The sequence below is a fragment of the Vidua chalybeata genome, chromosome Z, assembly GCF_026979565.1.
Source record: "Vidua chalybeata isolate OUT-0048 chromosome Z, bVidCha1 merged haplotype, whole genome shotgun sequence".
NCBI lineage: Eukaryota > Metazoa > Chordata > Aves > Passeriformes > Viduidae > Vidua > Vidua chalybeata.
In genome coordinates, this window is record NC_071570.1 from 22,962,576 (window position 1) to 22,987,627 (window position 25,052).

Sequence of the window (25,052 nt, forward strand, 5' to 3'; positions counted from 1 at the left end):
TCCCACTGTAAGCACAGAACAGTGAAAAAAAAAACAACTTAATTCTTCACATTCACTAGTTATGAAACATTTCTTTCTTACTCTATCCCTTCTGTTTCTTTCAGCTTGTCATGGTTTGACACTGGCGCAATGCCAGCGCCCTCATGAAAATACACCTTCCCAAATAAATGCTGTGAGATGTTATCAGGAAAAGAGCAGAGCAGGCCCAAGTTTAATAACAAAGGAGAACTTTATTAAACTACTACTACTACTAAAAGACACACACACTAAATCCAGGATGAGGACCCTCTAAAACACCCCTCCTCCTCCCAACTTCCAAAACAACCACCATGAAACATCACCTGGGATTCCTGATCAAATTACCACCCTTCAGATAATCAATACTCAGTCCATCAAGGGAGAGAGGAGTCTCTCTTGCACCATAGACTGCCCCCCCCCCCCCCAGGAAATACAGTTGCCACCTCCTGTGTTTCCATGTCACTGCCGGAGAAAATCTGCCAGTGTGACACTCTCCTTTCCATGTCACAGTGCTCTCACCACCGTGCATGGACAGACTGCTCATAGGGCTCCTTTAAGGATGCTCTGCCATGGACCAAAAGAGACAACAGTTCAGCTTCTCATCCTGGGACTACAGTCCCCCCCATTTTCCCCTGGGGCCAAGGCTCCAGGAACAGAGATCATCATCTTTCTGAAGACAGAGGGCATCACCATTCCCTCCTCAGCTTTTCTCTGTTCTTGCCGTTCCTGTGTTGGTAGTTGCTGAAGCAGGTCTCCTTGGGTCACCACTGCATCCCCCTAAAATGCAGTCTCTATTGCAGGAGATTTTGGTTCAGTCTATGGCTAACAAGAAAAGTCCAGCCAAAAGCTACTCCATCATCTCCTCCCACCTAAATATTTCTTCTTCTAACATCTCAGGTCCCGGACTGTCTCTCTTCCACTATAAATCAAGGAGGAGTAATATTTTACAAAGCCTTCATTTCCCAGGAAAGGGTTAAAAGTTCAGACTCCCTGGATGGCTGAAATCTCTGCCCAGAACTCTCAACTCCCACACTGGGCATCATCCCCCCCCTTTCTGCTTCTCCTCTGCTGGCAAATTTCCAGGTGCCATCAGGCTCTCTGTCTCTTTCCCTGGGCGGGGGGGGGGGGGGACACAAAGGCATCTCCACTTCTCTCCACCCTTCCGTCCGCAGGAGCTGGCTCGGTTCCAGACCTTCAGCCCCCTCGGCCTACCTGGACAAGGCTGCGTGGCTTCCCCTCCCCCACCCAGCCCATGGCTGGGCAGGGGACAGTCTGCACTCTCTGAAAACCGGAATTAAAGAGACAGCTCCCCTGGGAGTTCTTGCTTTTAACCCCCTGTGTTCTCAGAGGCGTGTCCATACTTTCAGTGGTCACTCCAGGTGCCAATATCCAAACCTGACCACTGACTGGTTTGACTCAACTTCCTGAAAAAAAATCACTTCCATGTCAAACCACGACACAGCTATATGAAGCATTCCTTCCTTCTTTTCCTCAAACTGCTATCTAACAAATTTTGACACCTGTAAATCCAACCCCAGTTTTGAAGTATCTCTAGAGAATTTAGCAACAGCAATTAAGGTTCTTTTACTTATTTATGAACATATATTTACAGCCACTTTGGAGTGGCATTGACTTAACACACACAAAGCTAACTAGATGTACTTAGTCATCTTTTTCTTTTCTAAACATCTGTGTGGTTAAGGAATGGTACACCTCAGTTCAGTGCTCCCACTGGTACTCTCCCAAACCAACACCACTTGCTTGATCTTCCCATCCCACTCTGGCAGGATGGAGTTGAGAACTGGAGGCACAAAAGGTGACAACCACAGGCTGAGATAAGAACAAGTTACTGGAAACAGCAATGAGATAACAAAATGAACAGTAACAGCAACAGAAGTTCTACCTGGATACAAGGATTAATTTCTTTACTGTGCAGGTGACTGTGCACTGGAAGAGATTGTCCAGAAAGGCTGTGGAGTCTTCCCTACTGGAAATATTCAAGAACTGTCTGGACACAATCTTATGCCATGTGTTCCACGATGGGCCTGCTTGAGCAGAGAGGTTGGACCAGATGACCCACTGCTGACTGTTACAACTTTTAACATTCTTTGAGTCTGTGTCTCTTCTCAGCTACTGTCATTGTTTAGTGCCTTGTATGACTAATTTTCAGACTAATTTTCAACTGCCCATGAAACAATTCTGTAACTTGTAATTTTTCTCTACCTAAACTACAACAGGCAGTTTGACTTTGAAAGTTAAATCTCTCTCAGTACATGTTTTCCAGGCCATTTGTTGGTTCACTTGTTTCAGAACAGGCATACAGGATGAGACCAAAGGCACATCTAGTTCTAGTGGCGGCCAAGAGTAAGTGCCCAGAAAAGACCCTAGGAACAGAACAAGCCCACAACAGTACTTTCCCAGGGTAGTTTCATAGTGATCCAAGATGCACAAATATTTTAAGCCAAGATGAATTTTAAAAAAACAGCTTTGTGGTCTTTACAAGCAACACCTGAAAACAACCACCTTCCTCTCTACAACTACCTGAAAGGAGGTCATAGTGAGCTGGGGTTTAGTATCTTCTTCCAGGTAATATGTGACAGGACAAGAAGAAATGGCCTTAAGCAGTACATGGGGAGATTGGATATTGGGAAAAATTTCTTCACTGAAAGAGTAGTCAGGCATTGGAACAGGTTGCCTATTGAGGTGGTGGAATCACCATCCCTGAAAGTGTTCAAAAGGCATATGGATGTGGCACATAGGGATATCATTTCGTGGTGAACATAGTGTACTAGGTTATTGGTTGGACTCAATCTCAGAGATCTTTTCCAGTCTTAGCAATTCTGACTCTGTGAAAAATTATACAAGTGCTTGTCCCTTCAGATATGAAAATCATCAGACCAGAAGATACTAAGGTCCTAAAATTAAGTCCAAAATTCTGACTTTTTTCTCCCCAAATGATTAACCTGAAGAACACTCAATCCTCATTTCCATGTAATTTATTTTGTTTCCTTTCTCCATCTTTTCTTGTCACTTTGTACAGTTTATTTCTGTCTCCCATCCTGCTGACTAGCACTCTTCTTTTATGACCCAAAAAGGGAAGGGAATGAGAGTAATTTATTAACTTAAAAGACAGAGAATCATGATCAGCCACTCATGAAGTCGACTTCCAATGAAATAAAGCAAACTCAAACAGCGCATCCGACAGGTATTTTCAGACAAGAAAAAACACATACATGAGCAGTCGTAGCATGACCTAGGAAGACAAGTCATAAAATAACAATTCCATACTAAAATAACTAGGTAAACATGGTAAGAAAGGAAAAGAAAGAATGCAGGCCATTTTGCTCCCAGGAAAGACACAGATTAGGGCAGCAAAATTAGGCAGGACTGCAAATCCATTTGGCAAAGACAATGACTCACACTGGAATATATCATGGGGTGAGGCAGAATTACCAAAGTTAATTATCTAGAGATCTTTAAAGGACTTGAGGAGGAAGGCAGCTGACCTTCTCCAATGAAGCCTCTGGACCCTTAAATAGGAAAAGAAAGGCATACACTAAAGGAAAAATCCTGGCAGTGCTTTTATTAAGGCACAACTGATTATACAGGCTGACCAGCAGAGAGAGCTGCATGAACTGGAAAGCCAGCATCTCAAATGGGGCACCAGTCAACACAGACCTTGTGGAACAGCAGTAGGAGCAGCATTTAATTAACAATTTAAGATATAAGGTATGCAGATGTGGTACACACACAAACTGACAGACCACAAGAGAACTGAACCCACACAAACACATTAGTTCAATTCTCATACAAAAGTGGTAGGCCTCCTGACAGCACATGAGAAGAACACAGTTATGAAAAGTTTAAAAAAATTCTTATATGAAAATGGCACTTTAAAAAACATCAACACAATTTGGACTACTGAAATAAACACAATTTACACTACTACTTGAGCTGCTGGCAAAACTGTGGAGGTAGAGGAGGCAAGTGTTAACATTATCGCAAATTCAAATGAAATCTTTTGAATACATGAGGGATCAACATGTAATTTATGAAGTCCAAAAAACCTCACTTCAATTCTCAACTTTCTGATTAACTCTTCTATATGTTATCTTTCAGTACATAAACAGATATATTTAACCATTTAAACCCCATTAAAAACCAGAGAAACTGTGAAAAATACCTATTCTATACACATGCCAAAGAAATAAAAGTTCAGTGAACCAAGGCATTTATTTGAAAATTTACCTGTATGAGAGCTATGTTCAGAGCTTAACAAGCAGCTCAACTAACTTTGAATGCCTACAAAACCAGCCACACTGCTATTCTAACATCACCAAAACCTACTATTATATATTATTATTATGTATATTTATGTATTTATTATATAATTAGTGCAGTCTAGTTTTTGAGTACAGTGGTTTCACATTAGCTTAAATCTGTGAAATTCTGGAAAGCTAAGTCTTATTCTCCCTTTCACCTGGTATTCCTAATTGCTCCCTACTTGCTTAGCAGATGTCTTTGTACTGGGACAACATTCAGTAAACCAGTTTCAATTAGCTTCAAACTATTCAAAAGTTTTCAGCATTTGCTGAAGTTTTCTGCATTTTTTCACTCCAAAACCACAGGATTGCTAGCACAGATGCAGAGACATGTATGGAAACATGCTCCACTCTAACTGCCATACACTGACTTGAAAACATATCCTACTTGAAAATGCACCACAGAAAATTGAAGTTTCTGTAAATCTGCAGAGAAACCAGCAGAGTTAAGAAAAAGCTGATTTGTAGCTGGAAACTTCTATTTTCTTACAAAGATACTCAAGGAAAATCTGAAAAGAAAAGGTTTCATACAGAAGAAAAGCCATGAGCATACTTTCTACTTAGTGAGGCATTTAATTTAACCACAAATATCCATACAGGTTCATTAGACATTTGCAGGGATTTAGACTTAATATCCCATTGCATTCCACCTTCAGAAACAAGAAAAAAACCCACACTTTAGAAAGGTTGTTAGACAATCTAATTAGAAGTTCAGAGTAATAATCAAAAAGGAATCAAAACTAAGCAATACTATTTACCCTAGTGTTATGATTACTCATACACAGGTGCAATTTAAGCAAATATTTTCTTTGGTGTGAAACAATACACCATTTTTATACAGCAACAAAACGTAAAGTCACAATCATTACATGTGAAAGTGAAAAAAAAATAAAAATAATAATAAATAGATTAATATAGTTGGAAAGGACTTATGGTGGCCATTTGGTCTGTTATCCCTGCTAAAAGTAGGGTCAAATTATACCAGGCTCAAAGCTTATATAGCAAAATTTATACCATGTCCACATATAGAGGTGGATATTTCACAACCTCTCTGAACGTTTGTTCCAGTGTTTGACTGTCCTCCTGAAAAAGATTTCCTTAATACCTAACAAAAATTTCCCACGCTCCTTGTGTTTGTTTTCTCTCATCCAAACACCCTGTACCTTCAAGCAAAAGTCCAACTGCATATTTTTTTATAGCTTCCTATCAGGTAGCTGAAGACAACAAACCAATGTCTCCTTAGACTTCTCCAAATGAAAATACACAATTCCCTCAGCCCACAGTACATCATGTACTCCAGCTGTATTCATCTTCGGTGGTACTTCACTGATCTTTTTCCAGCATGCCAATGTTGGAATGATCTAGGATTAAGAAGCTTTGAACTGAAATGCACAATCAGACAAAATTAGATAGAAGCCTTTCAAATAGAAGTTTCTTTTAAAAGACACACATTTTAATGATATCAGTGTTAAGTGAGATATTCAAGAAAAAATTTTTCCCAGGCTACACTTGGGAAATAATTAGCATGCCCTGAGTAGTAATCACAGTAACTCCTGGTATAGTGAGATCTGAATTGAATATAAATTTTCAATGTAATGGAGCAGAAAACACATCTTATAAGCACTACCTATATACAATACACACACAATAAACATTAGGCACATTCAATTTTATTTATATACTTCAGATATATAAAAGACTTAGTCATTGTGGGTGGAGACCTTACATACAACCTGGCTGAAATCCAAAATAGAAGTAGGGCTTTATAGTTTCTGCATTTATTTAGGATTATTCTAATTTAAAGACTATCTAGACAACAAATTACAAGCATAAAAAATACTTAACAACTGCAAAAATTCAGGACTACATCAAAGAATAGAGCTAGCATTCGTAAACATTTGCCATCTCTGTTAAAGTTGTACATATTTGATACAATCACTAAATTTGCTGGAAAAGCTTCTAATTTGCAAAAGTTGGCAAAACAATTGCAAGATCTGCATATGAAAGAAGGAACAGTAATCCAAAATTCTATTTTTATATAGGAACTTTGCTGTGCAACAAAAACAAACACAAAGTAGCTGGTTCAATTTAAGGTTTCTTTGAGCTAACATGATTTTTTTTTTCCAAGCAGTGAAGACCAAACTTCACAATGAGAGAACCCCTTTCCTCAAACTTGAAGGATGTTTCATAATACTTTACAATAGACTTTGCTAGACTACATGAAAGAAAGTAACATTTTACTCCAGGTAACATCAATGACCAACAAACTCAATCAGTAAATGGGGAAAAAAACATACACACAGATGCAAATTTATTCCTGGAAATAAATAGCTTTTTTTCTGGGTTCTGCATAAAGATAGAAAAGGACTTGGGTGTTTTTTGCTTTTCTTTTAAACTGAGGTACATTGTGGGATGATTACATCAACCAGCAAGCAATGTGAGACAAAAAAAAATTCAGAGAACCCATTTTAGCATGGAAGAGATGTTACTAATTGCAAAATGTTTGGAGATTAAAGGTTTTTCTTCCCTTGCAACTACAATAAAGTATGTCTCTGCAACCCAGTCTGCCAATGAATACAAGCAAGGACTATAACCTCTTTCATGCTGTCTGCTGCCTGTCCTCCAGCCCCTTGTCCTCTTTTATTTTCACAAGTTTCAAGTGGAAACAGTTACTGGAGTTTTCCCATACTTCTTCTCAACACTTAGCTTGCATTGCAAGAGAGTTCTGGGACAGAGAAGCTTGCTAAACTTAGACCAAGAAATTCAAGGTTTTAACAATAAACAGGACCTGCTACACAGAAATCTTGTCAAAGTAACAAAGCCAGTGAGTGCTAAATGGTGGTGGCCTCCAAAATGCTCCATCTGATATTTTATCTAGAACAATGACCTTTTAGTAGCCTACTTACATCAGCAATAACTCAGAAATCAATCTAAATAAAAATAAACATAAAACCTGCTTTGATTTATTAAGCAACTATCTGCATCACATATTATTCAAATTTGTATCACGTCCACATACCTCAAAATGAAAATGGTTTAATTCAAATTAATTCAAATAAATTTTGCTGATTTCACAAGGCTTTTACTGAGAGCCCAAGAAGGGAAACAGTATTTGAACCCTCATAGAAAAAAAAGTAAGAACTCAAATAAGTTGCGGCTCAGTAAGATTAGAGAGACTAACATGCTTGGTTGTTGACTTGCTTTATGCATATTAATCTAATGTAAATTTCAACTTGAATCCCAAAAGATCAGAAACCAGGTTTCTAGTGATAATACTGAATTTTTGCATATAGGTGTCTGGCTATTTTTAAATACAGAGAGATGAAATAAAAAAAAAAAAAAACAGATGCAGATCCTCTTTAAAAGCACTTCAAAACATTTCCTTAAAATCCACTTCAATAGCTGTAAGCACATTTCCAGTTATGACTATTCTTTCATTCTTAGTATTTTAGGGACCTTATTTTATAGTGAATGCAATCAAATAACAGCCTCCTTGCTTTCATGAAAGAAACCTATATGTTGGATCTCTGGAACAGTATTTCTTCAAATTACTTCAAGTACTGTAACAATACTGAGTAACTAGGTGCAATGATGTTGTCAGTTTAATTCCCACCCCTTCTCACTGCAGCAGAAGTACCAGAAATAAAACAGTCACAAATAAAAACCTACCAGCATTCTTCACCTACAGTACTCAACTCCAGTTAATTCAGCTGTCCTTTAACTCAATCGAAAGAGGATCACTGCAGCACTGAAAACCCCATCTCATGGAGCCCTTCAAGAATGCGTCTGCCAGGCCTTTAACATGGAAGGAAGTGTCAGTACTCCAAATTTTTAATCCCCCTCTCACCTCAGTGTTTTCTGCTCAAGGGCCTCAATCCTCCTGTTTGTAGGAGGTGGTAAGAGTGACAACAAGCTTCCACCTTTTCATCTCAGCCTTGCCAAACCCCTTCCTATTAATGCTGTCTACCTCACCATATTAGCAATTCTACTCTATAACCAAACAAACACAGAAACACTTGTATGGTTGTCTTCCTTTTCACTCTGCTTCTGTGTGTTTGTGATTAACCATTAGATTGGGTAGGAAACTTTTGCCAATTCAGTAATACAGGAGGTACCAGCTAGGCAGCAAAAGGCTTCACGCATCAGAGCCCACATCCTGGTGAATGGACACATTATTGAAACAAGGGTGTTTTTCACTGCGACCAAACCAGATTAAATATTGTTACATCTTATTCCTTTTAAAAATCCAAAGCAGTCCTATATGCAGTCCAACTGCCTTCCTACAGCTAGAGCTGCTCTCTAATCAGTCCTTTCTGTACTGCCTTTGTTCAGCTACTGAGGGCCCCCTTACTGGCCCTTCACTTCACAAGCTTTTTTAATGCAGTAGCTTGACTTGGGCAAGTGCTTAAATATTTTTCCCCTTACCACAAATATAAATGTATTGCTTGTACTGGTCCTGCAAAACCTCTAAATACTTCTCAAGCTGAGCCTTTAGCCCAGCAAAACTATAATTTATGCTGGCAGCTAAATTCCCTTCCATTTTTTTTTACTGGTTTCGTTCGTCCCTTCTCTTTTATACATCATAATCCTCTCTCTGCCCTGAAAAAGACAAAAGGAAAAAAAGGAGGAGAAAAAGAAACCTGCTTTTCTTCCTTTCACTTTACTCAATATCCCTGCTCTATTCTGTATTGTAAAAGTTCCCCACTTTAAGTTCCTTTTCCTTTGTTTATTCAGGGCATTCTCCATTTCCTATTTCCTCCTTCCTTTCCTAGCAGCTGGACTCTTCAAAGTAACTGGTTCTGCCCCTTTGAGAGGTTTGGGGTTCTTTTTTTCTTTTGATAGAACACAAAAAGAGCCAGCTCTCCACAGTATTTCATTTTTTATCACTCAAGAGCATACAAGTTACTTTTGGAGTTGATAATCTTCCATGTCTTCTTGTGTAACGGCTCTCAAGTCAGTAATTTTAAATAATCCATTGCAAGTAAAAATTATTGATTATCTGCAAACAGGCTACACTCCAAGACTGTCTTCTAATGGGGAAATAAGTTAAAAATTTATACAAACCCTAAAATATACAATGAAATATATCTGGAAAAAGATTCTAGAAAAGTAATTTTCATGTAATCACCAGAGGTGATTACAAAGACTGCCAATCTTTTCTTACTTCTGCACTGCAAATTACTTCATTTCTCCCTGTGGTGAAGTTTAGATTACCAATTTCATTAGTTCCAACACTACTCATGAGCTAAAAATTACATAAGGGGTTTTTCTCATCTTCCATTTTTTTGTGTGAAAGAAACACACCATTGCATATGTCAGATGATGTGTTGCTGTTATTGAGTCTAGGTATCATGCATCTGTTCCAAATAATGGTTTAGTTATCACAGTAGTCTTGACAGTAAACATGATGTTCTTAATCAACCACGATTTTCAGGTTACAAGGACAAAAATGAAAAGACATACAAATTACCAGACACTCCCACATCGTGTGTGTAATCCACAGCTGACCTGCCATTTCTTTCATTACTTGTATACACAATTTAACACTTTAAGTATGGCTGTAACAATATAATGAGATTTGCTAAAGCCAGATTCTGTGTGAACTAGTCCAACAGTAGCATTTTGATGATCTACTTGCTGAACACCAAGACTACTTTTCAAGTGTTTTGAAACTAGCAGAAACAGAAGCATTAGCTATAATACATTTAAAATATTCTATCACATTCAGAAAAACATATAAAATTCTAATAATTACCTAGAAGTGACTCCAATAGTCTATGAAATAGAAGCACATCATAATTTAAAATACAGAATGACTGATGTTATGTACATATGCAATGATACCCTATTAAAGATTCCCTCTCATAAAAACAACAGAATTGTATAACATTTTACCATTAAACATTGTATTTACAGCACTATAGTTATGGATACATTATTGTTTCAGTAACAGTTATATTATGTAGCAATTCACCCAGTGAATAAGTACTGTGATCCAATATTTTAATTATGACTTCAAAAAGGCCTCATGCATTATAAAGATTTAAAAAAAAAAAAAATTTAAATGAAAGTATGTAGGAAGAAGCAGGAAATGAGAGACCACAACCTGTAATTGCAAAACCAATCCTGTACATGATCTGTGTCAGTAGATGGAGGTGTCATAAATAAAAGGTTTATTAAGCTGCTACTTTAGTCCATCACATGGCCTAAAAAATGAAAGGATGATGTTAGAGTTCTAGATACTGAGAATTTTAGACTGAAATACATACTTCTGCTTATTCCCCTGCCAAGAAACTATAAAGGTATTGGTGAAAAAGTAGTAAGGAATGTGTGCTCATACATGTAAGATACAGTATTTTCTGCAGAAATGAACCCTACTTCAGAGAAAATTTTAGTTTAAATTATGAAATCTTTAATGCTCACATACAGCCAGAGTATGTGAACCTCAACCATGATGAATCAAAACTGAGCAAAACACTTGCAGATAGCATGAATGCCTGCTTCAAACACTACCAGATGATCAATCTTTTCCAAAGATCAATTGTCTATACTGAGGTTATAAAAGAACGTTCCCAAAGTCTTATCACAAAGGACCTCTCCACTGTCAACACAGCAGCCTCAATGAAATTTGACAATACACAGTACTTTCCAACAGTTACTACTGCTGGAATAGTTAAACATGTATAGTAACAGTTAAAAGTTAACAAGACATAAAATTACTTGCACCCATCTCTATTTCCATACAGAACCACTCATCTACCCACATCTTCACAGAACATTCAGTTCACTTTTGTGACACTTCACAGACAAAGAAGCAAGGACACTTGTAACTTTAAGAATTATTCAATACTCCTGAGTTGGAGAGGACCCACAGGGATCACTGAGCCCAAGTCTTAAGTGAATGGCCAGTATGGGGATTGAGCCCACAGCAATACTAGCATCATGCTCTAACCAACAAAACTAATTTCAGGGTTTCTTGCACCTTCTTAACTACCTGTCATCTGTATTTTCTTTTCCTCATTTGTAATACATTTTGACTTCCTATCATTATCCTTGTATTCAGATTAAACATCAGTTCTCATCTACTACCAAACAACCTGCCAGATTCAGTTTTCCTTCCAGACAAAATACCGATACTTCTCCTTCCTCACACATTAAAAAAAATTCTAATCAAAATACCACACCCTTACCCACTGAGGCTAACAGAACTGAGTCTTTTCGCAATCTGTTTTTCACAAGCAATTTGTTTTTCCACTATCAAAATCAAAACTAATTTCTTCAGCAACAGTTCTCCTCCAATTGAATATCAGTTTTCCAACCCCAGAAAGATAATCTCAATATAGCTTAGCCCAGCTTGCAAATCTAATAATATTTAATGTGCTGTAAAGTGCTTTTTGGTTATGTTATTTTCTTCCCGTTTCCTTTCCAGAGGCACTCAAAACTTGACTGGGGAGTCTGCTAGAGTAAATCTGAGGACAACAGATCCAGAAAGACAAAAGGTTGTTTCAGCAATGTAAGCTGAAAGACAAAATACTTGGCTAGATTTGGGCCATGAAGTTTGATTCCAAGTAGGTCAGACATTGACTACTGTCAAGATCAGAAAGCAATCTTAAAACCTACTTCATTTGGAGCAGAACAGCTAATGGCTGTTTTATTAATGGGACCAGAGGAAGATGTAAGAAAGCAACAAAGCCTCAACAGGAGAAATGTGGCTGAACAGGAGAGAAAGTTCTGAAAAAAAGAGTAAAGAGATAGTAAGAAGGTAATGAACAGAGAGGCATCTGGAAGGATGACGAGACGAAGTTGTTTACACTCTTGCTCTCTCCTCACTTTAAAACCATATTATTCCAGAATCCTACAGGAATCCTGCTTCTGCCTGTAAATTCACCTCATGCTCCACTAGTCTGAGAAAGGAATGCAGAAGTATTTTTGCTGTTGTGATAAAAGAGAAAAATTCCTTTTCTTACAACACTAGAAATATAACCATTTAGAAACAGTAAAGTTATATTATACTTACGAACTTATATATATATATATATATATATAAATAAAATATTATATCCCAGTGTCTTTGATTAAGACCATCTTCTTTTATTTTTAAGTTCAAAATAGTCATCTTGTGTGTGGTGCAGTATCATTCATATTAGAAAGTTCAAATTAATAATTTAAACAAACTTTTTTTTCCTACCACTTGCTGTGCAAGCTTAGCAAATGAGTCTACACGTCTGTTTAACCTTGTTGCTGCATCTTGTAGGTTTTTGCCAGGAAGGCTTTAATACTTTCTTCCCTTAGTTTATCTTTTTTCTCCTGTAAATGTCATCGGTGACAATGATTTACCACTTTAATTCCCTGATAGCAAGAGGACATGCAGCAGTTTTGTTTGCTTAGTTTCTTCCTCTAAAGGCTCAGTGAGTAACTGGAAATTATGTCTAGATAAGAAAGATAAGTAAAGGTAAGTAAAGATAAGTATTCTATAATCATTGAAATGTATTATAAAGAACTGTTAGATGACAAATTAGATTTTCTTCTTAACCAGAAGTAAGCAACATATTGTTTCAACCAATAATACCATAGTGACAATTCCTGCATGTTTACTGCCTCTGACCATATACCTTTGCCTAATAGGGGAAGTAATTAATATGTTATTTTGCTTAACAACGGGATTTCTTAAAATTTCTTCTTTCCCCTTAATATTTCATAATCAAGAAAGCAGCCTAATAATTGAGGTCATTATTATAAGAAGAGGGTCAGGAACATGAACATAAAAAGCCAATAGAAATCAAAAAGAAGTAGAAACAAGGCAAGTACTCTAACCTTACGTATATACTTAGCTCCTCAAGTACAAGAGCAAACCTTAGTAAGAAATAGAAGAATTTTAGGCACAAATAATATCACCAGTACAAATTCTTACTAAACAAATCTAGAGGTAACTAAATGATGCAAAAAAAAATGGCACACTGATCCACGATATATTTATGTTTCTTAAAGGAAGAAACCTGCATTCCACAATTAACTTTATTAGTATGCAATGAGATCACAGAGAAACTGTTAAGAAAGGCAAATATTAAAACTTTACTTGTACACTTGCACTCAGGAATCCAGCTTGATGAAAGAACCAAATTGCACTGGCACACCCTTGTAACCAGTTCTAAAGACATTCGTTCCAGCAAAACAGAACACATTGGTCTCAACAGGTTGAAGTTTAATGACCTGACAAAAACAAAAGACTGTAACACTCCAAAAGTTACAGGTGGTTCAACAGTCCATGAATCTTAGAGACTCAAAGAGAAAATTAAAAAAAGAAACAACAAACAAGCCAAAGTAAAACAAAAACAACAACAAAAAAACCACACACACACAGAAAAAAAAACAAAAAAAACCCAAAACAAAAACATCAAAAACCCAAACTCCCAATATAAATACATGTGTTATATTCATGTCATGCATAATTAAGTACTCAGCAATCTAATGGCCAGACAAATTTATTTATTCAACTTAAAAATATTGCCTTTAAGTTATGACTGAAATTAAAGAGAACATTTAATATAAAACATTCATGTAGCACATTTACTTTTTAAACTGTTGTTCCACATGTTTAATCACTCAAGGAGCCAAACAGTTCTCTGCACTAATGTTTTTAATTAAACAAGACACATTATGGTGCCTTTTTATGTAAGAAGAGATGGAACTTAATGAATTCAATCTAGACTTTGAATTTTTATTAATTAAATTATGTCAAAAAGCACATTGGCTATAGTTTTCAAATACAGTATTTTTAACTTACTGTTGGCACACTGCATTTCTAAAATTGAAATGCAACAAAAACATAGGAAACTGTAGAAAAAACTCCAGTTGATATTATTAAATACAATACTTATAAAGAAAAGTTATATAACCAAATAAATTTATCAAAACATACTGTATTTTTCAAACTATGCACTTCAATAAAGAATGAAAGCTCAGTCAATTGCATGAGCTGAGCAGCCTGTTTCTGGTCACAGTATCTATCCTTCAAGGATTTAAAGCAATCATTGTTCATCATCATATGGTTATTTTTACACAAACTGGAGGAAAAATATATTCCCAGTCTGGTTGTTGGAAAGTCTCTGGCCACCTACTGTCCTGGCCTTTATTTAGAAATCTGCCAATATTCAGATCTTAGCTGAATTTAAAATTCTGAATCTAGGTCCTATTCCACTGCCCTAACATATAAAAAAAAAACCACTGGCAAACATTATAATGAGAAAAGAGTCAGGAACATGAACTTTAAAAAGCAATAGAAACCAAAACCAAACAGGAACAAGTTCACAGCAGAGGCCTCCAACAGTTGGAGGCTGTAGCACAGACTCTATGAGGACAGACTAGGAAGCAGGGTCTATTCCACCTGGATGAGACTGGGGGAGTCTAACAGCAGTCCCCAGTACCAAAATGGAAGTTATTCAGAAGATGGAACTAAGCTCTTGCTCTCCATCCACAGGACAAGAGACAACAGAAGCAAGTTGAAACACAAAATGATCAGAGAGGATATAAAGAGAATGTTTGACATCCAGACAAAGGCCCAGTGGTCGATGTGTTATCTCCATTCTTGGAGATTTTTATGACCTGGCTGGATACAGCTTTCATACCTGTTATGACCTCCTTACTGACCCTGCTTTATGCAAAATTTTGAAACAGAAACCAACTGAGGTCCTGCTTCACTAAATTATTTTGTGGTTCTATACAACATCTGTCTTTAACTAAAAGTTACATTGTTTGACTAAATTTAGGCTTTAGCAGAATTGTAACTATAACCTCTGAACGGTTTTCTTTAAAACAAACAATAATTTAAGGAAATCCTTTTCATACCTAATAGCTGCCTTTCCACTGAAAATCAGGGATGATATGCTCTTGTTTTCATTCTGTGTGTCCCCTGAGCATGAAAGGGGACCATCACTTTTCCTGGTTTCACAGATATTTTACTCATTAACTGCATGGTAAAGGGCACTCAAGGTGATTTCCCTTTAGGCATTCTCTCTTACAAACACTTAAGCTACATTGCATCAACTCAAAATAATCCTGAGCTTTTTTACCCAAGACATACTACAGATGTTGGAGAGGGAGCAAAGTAGTTTGACACACTCCCACAAAGCACCAAGTGGCCTGAGGATAAGAAACCAGACAGTCAATGCTTTCTAGCATATTACGGCATGCGATTAGTGTGCTGTAATATCAAGTCATGACAAACTTCAAATATCCTTTTAAAAAGTCTGACTAAAAAATATTATTTCACCACCCTGCATAGTCATAACAACTGCACAACCACATCACAGCATAATAAACTACAAGAAGAGACATGATGTATTATCAACCTACCCAAAAATTTTCACATCAGGTTCAAGAGTTCGAAAAAATTATGTGTTAAAACTCACTGAATCACCATAAAAATTGATAAATACTAAAATTTTTTTTCAAAAAACCAAAGTAAAAACATTTTTGCATTCCAAAGTGAATTTAAAATTCAACTTTGTGGGTTCACTGGCAGAATTATTGGTGTCATGATTTAGGAATGGTATTCCCAATTTGGTACTCCCACTATAAAGAAATCCTGGCTGCTCCCTCCATGTCCCCACTCTAGTGAAAAAAAAACAAAAGGCAGAGATTACAGGTTGATGTAGGAACAATTTACTTGAAACAGCAATGAGATAAGAAAATGGACAGTAACAGCAACAGTCTTAATAACAGAAGTGTACAAAAGAGGGTGATTTACATGAAAAACACTACCCAAAGGCCCCAGGTTCCCTCTTCCCACCACACTTCTTGACCTGATGCCACACCCTTCTTTCCAGAAGTGATTTCACCCTACTTCCAACAGGATGAAGTGCATGGTATAGAATAACAACCTAGACACTGCCACATGGGTCCAGGCTCCAGCCTTCACAGCTACTGCAGAAAACTCTATCTTGGCTGAAACCAGGACAAAAAGATAGCAATCTCAGCAAGTGGCAGAGCTCTTTGAAAAGAAACCTGGAAAAAATACCAAAGACTAAGAAAATTATGGTATGGCTTAAGGGTGCTACAGTCTAAAGATATCCTTCTAAACACTGCTAATACATGTGCACCAGCTGAGGTAGCAAAGGCCATGTGAAACTTTCAATGTCCTGTATGCTTTTAACTGCTGTGGCTTCCAACTGCTGAAACATGAATCAGTTCAGGTACACCTAACTGTGTTACAATCACACATGCAACTATATTACAAACATAGCTTCAAATTAATTTGTTTCTGAGTGAAACTGGTGTAATCTCATTAAACCTCAGCCAAATAAATCCCCTGGTTTATTTATTCTCCACTTTGACGTACATCTATTTTGTCACACTGCTTTAAGGTCTCCCAATGCATAACAATGAAAACTGAAGACTCCAGTTCATTTTCACATTCACTCCGCACAGCGCCTGTATGTTTTACTAAGTTTTGCACTCCTGCTATCACAAACTTAAGTCTAACATGCTTATCCCCAGCTTCTGCAAGCATGCTTATGAAATACTCACTGAAATTCAGTACATGTCCATCTTCCTTGCAATGTCAAAAACATGGTTTTAGTGGGCTAGTCTCCAATTTTAGGGAAGATACATAGGAACAGAATGCCCTAATGTTAGCCAACCACCTTGAAATCACCTTTAACTGAAGAAACCAGGTTAGGAGAAAAGCAGCCAGAAGTACATTTTCACAAGCTCCCTGACAGAGAGCGTAGTTACAAAGGTTTATGAAGACCCAGGTATGCAGCAATTAAAAGATAACCGTGCACCTATTTACACAGTTGTTACGAGTAGTTCCAAAGTCTGTCTTTTGGGAGCCAGCTGTTGGATTGACACAAGCTTTACTGCCCACAGCTGAGGATCTGGGTCTTGTGCAATCCAGGGCCCTCCAATTCCACAGGGAACCCAACATTTCTTTTGTAGCTCAGTCCATCTTTGGGGTTATCCAGGATGCAATTACACAACATTTTCTCTGACATAGCAAGCCAGCTTAAAAAGTTATCCTGTCCGTTCCCTTTCCTTCATGCCACTTGTTCCAAATGAGACAAATAAATTAATTTTAACTTAGGTCACTTGTAATACAGTTTACAGCACAGCCCTACAAAAAACTGTGGTGTTTACACAACTGAGGCAGCAGCAAATTCCAGTGTTTGTGAGAGGCTAAGAAAAGTCTTTAGACTAAAGACAGGTTAAGAAAACAGTTAATAGACATCGTAAAACTACAACTCCACCTTATTCTTAGATCTTTGTGACTTCACGGTTTATAATTCTATCTTTATGGTTTCTAAACCCCTCTTTCATTAGGAATTAATGTTTATTTTCTAATTGTCTTTGTCCTAAAATGGTCTTGCTCTTAGTCAAATTCTACCTAATACATAACTCAAACACCACCTACAACCATACCTCCATATCTGAATCCATGGAAGTAATTCCATAATTTCATGTTGAAATTAAAAGGCCTCCTAGTCTAAATGCACTTGAATAACTGAGGCCTCTAAAAACTGTTTGATAAGTACAGGTACCAAATAAACTGTATGTTTATGTATCAACACTGGATATTTAGAAGGCAAAGGTTTCTTACTTTAGAAATATCTGACAGTATCAGAAACCCAAGTCGTAGCCAGTATTATGACACTGAATAGGGATGAACATTTTTGTCACAACTATGAAATCCTTGCAGTCAAACAAGGCTAACAGATATCAGAGATGGAAAATACTCATTTAAAGCATATTAGACCTGTACACTAACACTATCCCTCTAAGATATTATCTGCCCACCAAAAATCCCTCAAAATTCTTGCATTATTTCTGGTGAACAGGATGATATAGACGTTGCAAAAAAGTCTAAAAAACTGATTTTAACTGATTTGATAGTTACTCTCACTAAATACTACAAAAAATAAATCCTGACACCAATGAAGTCACATAAAGAAGCATTTTAAAAGTTTTAATTATACATGCTAATAACTTTAATCACAATACTTTGAACATATATAATAAATCCATTTACTTAAAACATCTGTAAAATACTTTCTTAAGTCCTGAAATCTACTGCAGCTGCTCAAGCACATAAGCTGAACGATAGAGGTAATACCAGCTAAATCAGCTCCACTGAACTGTTGATAATTCCACTGAACCTTATACCACGAACAACACACAGATTAAGAACCAGGGTAAACATCAGAAAAGATCCCACGTGGGGCTGCATGCAGAGCAAGAAATACCACACCATACATATTTATGCAAGCATATAAGCACTTTCAAAGTCTTAGCCTAAAAACAACTTTGGTGATAACCAGCTTACTTGATAACCTGAGACTTAAGCAGGATCAAAACTGAGAGCTAGCCAAGCAAAAGAAACCAGAAGACAGATAACATCTGATGTCAAAAAACATAAAATAATAAACCCCTGAAAGAATAACTTGCAGTTATTCCCATGTGACATTAAATTTTAAGCCAAATGTAAGCAGATAAACAAAACAACCACTCACAGGATATGCAGCTCAGCAGAATCTCTGCTTAATACAGGCACATACGAGACAAGAAAAAGTGTTCTGATGAAAAGAGGAAAGGTATTGAAAACATTCTCAATTCACCTGGAATATTGTCTTTTGTGACATTGCAAAAAACACAGAAAAACATAATCAGTTCATAGATTTGTATGAGCTATGAACAAATACTAAAGACTCTAAGAAAAAAGAAAATACACACATATACCCCCCCTTCCCCCACCCCTGCAAAAAAAACACCACACAAAACCAGAAGAAAATCAAGACAACAGGAAAATCTAAGCAGCAAGAGCTATCATCTCCCTTCCTAATAAAAGGAAATGTGCAACCACGATTAAAAAGCAATCTACTAACAACAAAAGGAACCATGTAATGCTATTGTGGAAGTCATTGTCAAAGACAGATGCAGAGACAATTCACCTCAGAAAGGACGTTTCTATTGATTTTAACTCAATAGGTGCCTGCACCAGATTGGACAGTTTTTTTCCTACAAATTAGATTTAAAGATTCAGCTTTGACTCTGTGAAACAGTAACTACATAACCAAAATTAGATGGACAATTGCCTTCTAGGCAAGTCATTCTACATAACACATGGGGGTTATCATTGCCCACGTGAACCAGACCTCTCTGCATCCAGTACTGCATAACCCACAGAGATTGACATTTGAGTGAGGCATCACTCTTTTTCTTTGAGCATCTTACAGGTTACAACTGACAGTGACAACCTACCTTACACTTGTACCTTGTAGCTGTCACTGTATTGACAAATACAACCAATTTAAGTGAGACATACAATCTACTGTCTAGAAGAACACAGTATGCAGCAGAAAGCATCTATTTGTGTGCAGCAAATAAAACTGGATTACTGTTCCTTCAGCAGAACTACTACAAAGAAGCTTCTTTGTATATTCACATTTTTGTATGGTTTTTCACATCTGCATGAAGACAGATATATCTTACAGAATAATGTTAAAATCTCATATTCAGAAATTGAAGGAAGCTCCCCATTCACATTTTGATAAAGAAACTGTAAATGAAACAAGTTAAAGAAATACAAACGTAAGCATGAGCTCAAATGTTGACTCAGATGATGCTAGTATTTACTCATATTAGTCATCTTACTGGCCTCATGCTGAGAATCCCATGGGACATATGAATACATAAAGAACCCACCAAAATCAGTGCACAGCCAGGGTCAGAGGCTTTGAAACAGCAGCTCTATTAAGTCAAATGAAAAAATATAACTGTGTACTTGCCTAATGACAGTGATAACATTTGCGTGCAAGCCTAGGTAAAAAGTAGCAGGTGTGTTACAACAAAAACGCGAGCTTGTAAGGAGCACTAGGATAGCATAATTTGGGATGAAAGGCACCACAGGAGGTCATCTAGTTCAACCTCTGACTTAAAGTTCCAGTTACTTTTCTAAGAAAAACCACCAAATTTTGGTTGCCTTCTTCCAGTTGTTTGGTTTTTTTTTAAGAACACTATTTTTCAGAACAAATTCTTGTTTTATTATCGCATGGTCAATTCTGTTAACTGCTTTTTAATTGCAAGTTTTGTAACTTTTGATACTCTTCTATTCATAATGAACACCATTTAATTACTGTCTCTGTTTAATAGTACTAAATTTCTGAATTTTGTTTATTTCCCTTTTAAGGCTCATTCAGATGAGATCTCAGATTATTTCTTGTAACTGCAAACATCATCACTTCGCTTTTTGTTTACATAAGATCACACTGTAAAAATGCCCCAAAGCTGGAATAAAAGAGACCAACTGCAAAGCAACAACCTCATTCAGCAATTGCTTTTCTCCTAACTTCAGAAAGAGGATGCCACTGCTAGTAAAACATGGCAGTAACATTCACTTTAATACTATTCTGTGGTCATGCACATGACCTCCACATAGTTTGGAAATGGTTATTCTACAGGGATTTCAACTTTTTATTAGCATAATCATCACTTTGAACAGCTGCAAGTAAAAAGCAGTAACAACCTCCTTTCATTTTCCATTCTGCAGCTCCAGTCAGTCTGATTCAATCAACAAGGATGTTGGACCATTTTCTCCATTCCATGTACTTCTTGCTCATTACAACTTCCCCTCCCAGCAGCAAATACTGCTTCCCCATGTGGCTGTCGTTGGTGCTTACAAAAAATGAAAATCTGTAAATAGGTCAAATTTAGGCTTCTCTGGAAAGTTCACCACAGCTTAAAATCCCTGCTATTTCATACTGTAATACTGAAGTTGTTTAACTCAAGAGTCTAGATTTACACCATGTAAGTCACTCTGGATGCATTCTCACCAAGCAGAACACAGTAGTGGCTATTGTATTCCTACGGAATCCTCAAATTACTGCCACAAACCCTAAAAAGGGAAGAAAAATGGGCATGCCGAAAGAACATCACTACAGTATTAGCACCATATCAGTTATGAAAACGACCGAGATGCAGGGAAGGAAACGAAAGTTAATCCATATAACTGATCCAAAACACCTTTAAGTGTGCACAGAATCTCTCGATAGTCTTCTGTCAATACTGATTTTCCAGAAACTTAAGAACTTAAGAAATACTTCTCTCTCACCCAGTTACATACACATTGCATTTAACTAGCAATAGAATAGAAGTAGATAATAAATTGGTAAACTTTACAGAGCTAAGATGTCAGAAGCACTGATCATGAAGCAAATAATCTCAAGTGCAAAATTACACTAAAAACTAATAGCCGTTACAATCTTCCCAATTAAGTTTCCTTCTGTTTAGCAAACAAAAGGAATACAGTCAACAATTTTCAGCATAAACCAATTTATGAATAACCAAGGAAGATGTTATTGTCTCACCTGTCATTGACTGCAGAAGGGAGAAATTTGGAGAGAATGCCACAATCAGGTTCTAATTAGACTTCAGTCTAATTCTAAAAAGAAAAAAGAAAAAAATCTGAGGAAGTTTTATCTGAAATTCTTTTCTTAAAAGAAAAATAATCAAATCCATTAATTCACAACCCACACCTAACGGAACACTTCCCCACGCAGAAGAAAATTCAACAGAGACTTACAGAGAAAAACCACAAATGTGGTTTTTCGTGACTGTTTGCCCTCCTTCTGCGAAGAGATTTTTTTTAACGGCACAAATAAGTATTCGCGAGGAAGTTCTTCCGCAACATACAGCACCTCCACCGAAGAGGCGCGGCAGCCACACTTCCAGCTTCCCCGGCGCCCAGGTCGGCCCCGGCCCGCCCCCCGGGAGCCCTGTTTACGGAGGGGGAGGAAGCCAGCGCGGTGGCCCGCTCACAGCGCCCGGCGGGCAGGGTCACCCGCCCCCCCCCACCCACCGGGGGTGAGCCCCCGACCGCCCGTCCACCCCCACCCACCGGGGGTGAGCCCCCGCCCGCGGGACGGGGCGCGGCGGTGCAGCCGCCACCCCGGCCACCCCCTGGGCCCCGCCAGCGGGCGGGCGCTGCCGGCCCCACTCACCGCGGCGGCGGCGGCAGCGGCGGCTGTGCAGCGCGGCGCGCAGGCAGCGTCCCGCCCGCTCCCTCTCCATGCACGGCGGCGCCGGCCGGGGGACGCGGCGGCAGCTCCGCGCCGACCCGCGCTCTTGCCGCTGCCTCCGGCTGGGCGGTGCTCCCGCCGCTCACGTCATCGCGCGGCTGCGGGCTGGGCGGGTCCCGCCGCGCTGCCCCGGCGAGGCGCGGCCGCTCCGCCCGGGGCTTGCCTGCCGGGTGGGGCGTCCCTCGGCCCGCAGGGACACCGTGCGGCCGCAGGACAGGCGTCCCGCAGCTCTGCCGTGGAGGCGGCAGCCCCTCGTCACAGAATCACAGCATTCTCTGAGTTGGAAAGGGCAAGGGACACACATGGATCATCGCGTCCAGCCCTTGGCCCTGCACAGCACCATCCCCAAGAGTCACGTATGTGCTTGAGATCGAAACCCATCTGGAGCTCTGTCAGGTTCCGTCGGCGCTAGAGAGAGCACCAGGATTTTCTCAGTGCGAGAAGCAGAACCGCTGCCGAGCAGGCAAGTGCTGCTCTTTGCCCCCGCTGCTGCTCGACAGTCGGTGTGGGCAGCAAGGGCTTCTTGTCTCCCACAATTCTCTGTCTGTAGGAGCCCGCCGAGCTGAAAGCTGGACCGCGGTGAGGCGAAGGTCTTGGGACCAGCGAGCGTGAGGGACAGATCTGCCCTTGTTCAGCCATGATAAACAAGCAGTGCATCTTTGCTGCGGTCTGGCTGCACAGTAGTGAGTGTGTTAGCTGGGCCAAAAAAAAAATGTACGGTTGTTTTTTAAGCAAATTGTGTGTGTGTGTTAGTTCTAAATCCCACTTCTTGAGATTTATTGCACGGTTCTGACTTCTGAAATGCACACTTTTCTGTCACTTCCTCTGTGATTAGTTTGTTCCTTGTTTTCTCGTCTGTGCCAAGTAAATATGCTTCACCTGGAGGCTCAAGAACTGGGTTGTCTGTTAGACAAAGAAAAACTCAAGTTGGGACAGGGAAGAACTAAAAAGCCATGTAAAAGTTTGATGGATTATGAGTCTCAGACTGCTGATAGACTCACGGTCGTTACATTCTTGCTTTCAAGGCAGGCTGTTACCTGTCAGCTAGAAATTTGGCACTGTCAAAATGTAATTCTTTAAGGACAATCTTACTTTCTCATGTCACTGTCATTTCTATGACATGATGCATGATTTTTTGCTCAGTACAGAAGAAAAGAGTATGCCCATCTGCTATAACATCATCTCACAGGTCTCATGTCCTTTAAGATCACTTCTGTGTTCCAAATTCTGCGATTAGTATGCTAGCCAGGATATAGACTTTGTTTCATTTTTATGTTCAAAAAGTTGAAAATTACAGAAATAGTTCTGGAGTAGTTCCTTCAAAAATTCACATGGTTGTCTTTTGATTTATCATTTTCAGCTGAAATTAAAATCAAAACATATTGTCTGTTCTGAAGTAGGGAATAATTTGCAAAACCTTTGCAAATTACAACACTAATGAGTTACTTAGTCAAATCTGTGCATGTATTTCACTTCTCTTTCTATTTTTGTAGTAGGATGTAAAATTGATACTGTTTAGTAAGTACTTATGTCATAATGTTTATTCTCCTTTTCTTTGTGTAGTAGGCCCTACCTTGGACAAAAACATATTTTGGTTAAAAAGCCGTGCTTTTCCTTTGAATATATGACACAAAGAACAGTCTTAAAGGAAATGTTTTAATTTTTTATAGTCATTCTCTGAAACCTATTTCCTGAAGTCGTATGAGTGATTACCTCCTTCCTGGAGGAGAATGGAAGAGAAAACACCTGTAAACACAGGTTTGTATATGACTTGGCTTGCAAAGGGGCACACTTCTAAATCATTCCCTTTGGGAAAATATAACTTAGGAAAAGAAGCCACCTCTTGGCTTTGGGGGCCCAAACAGGAAGCACAAGATTGTCCCCTTCCAGACATCCATTTGATATTTTCCTCTGAGAGACAGTAGAAAGTACCTAAATACCTTTTGTAATGCATTTCTGCAAAGACAGCTTTTGAAGCATATACTTAAGAATGCAAAAGGTACTTCTCCAGACACTAAATTGTACCCTCATTGCTGCTCCTGCTGGAAGATGTACTTCTTTGTCAGTTCCTTCTCCAACAGCCCACTGTGTTCTTAATCACGTACAAAATGCTGCATCACACAACAATCCCAGAGGAGAACAATTTTAAAACCCAGACAAACATAAAAAAAGCCCTACAAGGACAGGCATTAGTTCAATTGTTGAACAAGTGAAAAGCACTCAGAGACTACAGTGACTAATGCAGAACAGCAACTTCTAAAAACCAGAGGAATGGAATCAGGTAATGCTCCCTGTGTGTCCAAACTGCCCTGTTTCCTTTCCCAGAAGTTTCCAGGAGCTGGATAAGCTTTCATTTTCCAACAGCTGTCTGGGATTCCCTCCAAACGATACAAGGAGAAGACAAAGAAGCCACAGTGATCAGGAAAATGCCCTGCCTGACAGATTGTATGAGGGATGGGTGTGTCAGATGTCCAGTGGCATTAAATCTTGGATTAAAAAGGATTGGATAGCAGTATTGCTGTATTTCTTAACCAATATTGGTAGCATATGCACAAGTCAACCACATATAGTGCATGAGATTTTCATCTGCACCTATTAAATTGAATTGTTCCAGTTTTGTGGATTTGAATAATTTCTGGTAGGT

The 25,052-nt window shown here is 38.5% G+C and overlaps 1 protein-coding gene across 3 annotated transcripts in view; it reads right to left on the minus strand.

Annotated features, from left to right (window-relative positions):
* JAK2 (Janus kinase 2) overlaps nucleotides 1-22,349 on the minus strand; it is an 89,272-nt gene extending 66,923 nt beyond the window's left edge. Inside the window, exons 1-3 of one of the 3 annotated variants that reach the window (XM_053931745.1) lie at nucleotides 21,913-22,076; nucleotides 21,698-21,771; nucleotides 13,417-13,550 (exon numbers count right to left, since the gene is read on the minus strand). The gene's annotated coding sequence lies outside the window, so the exon portion shown is untranslated. Of the gene's footprint in view, nucleotides 1-13,416; nucleotides 13,551-21,697; nucleotides 21,772-21,912; nucleotides 22,077-22,330 lie in introns of those variants that run through there. The other 2 variants (XM_053931742.1, XM_053931740.1) reach the window with 2 other exon arrangements.
* Nucleotides 22,350-25,052: the final 2,703 nt, after the last annotated feature.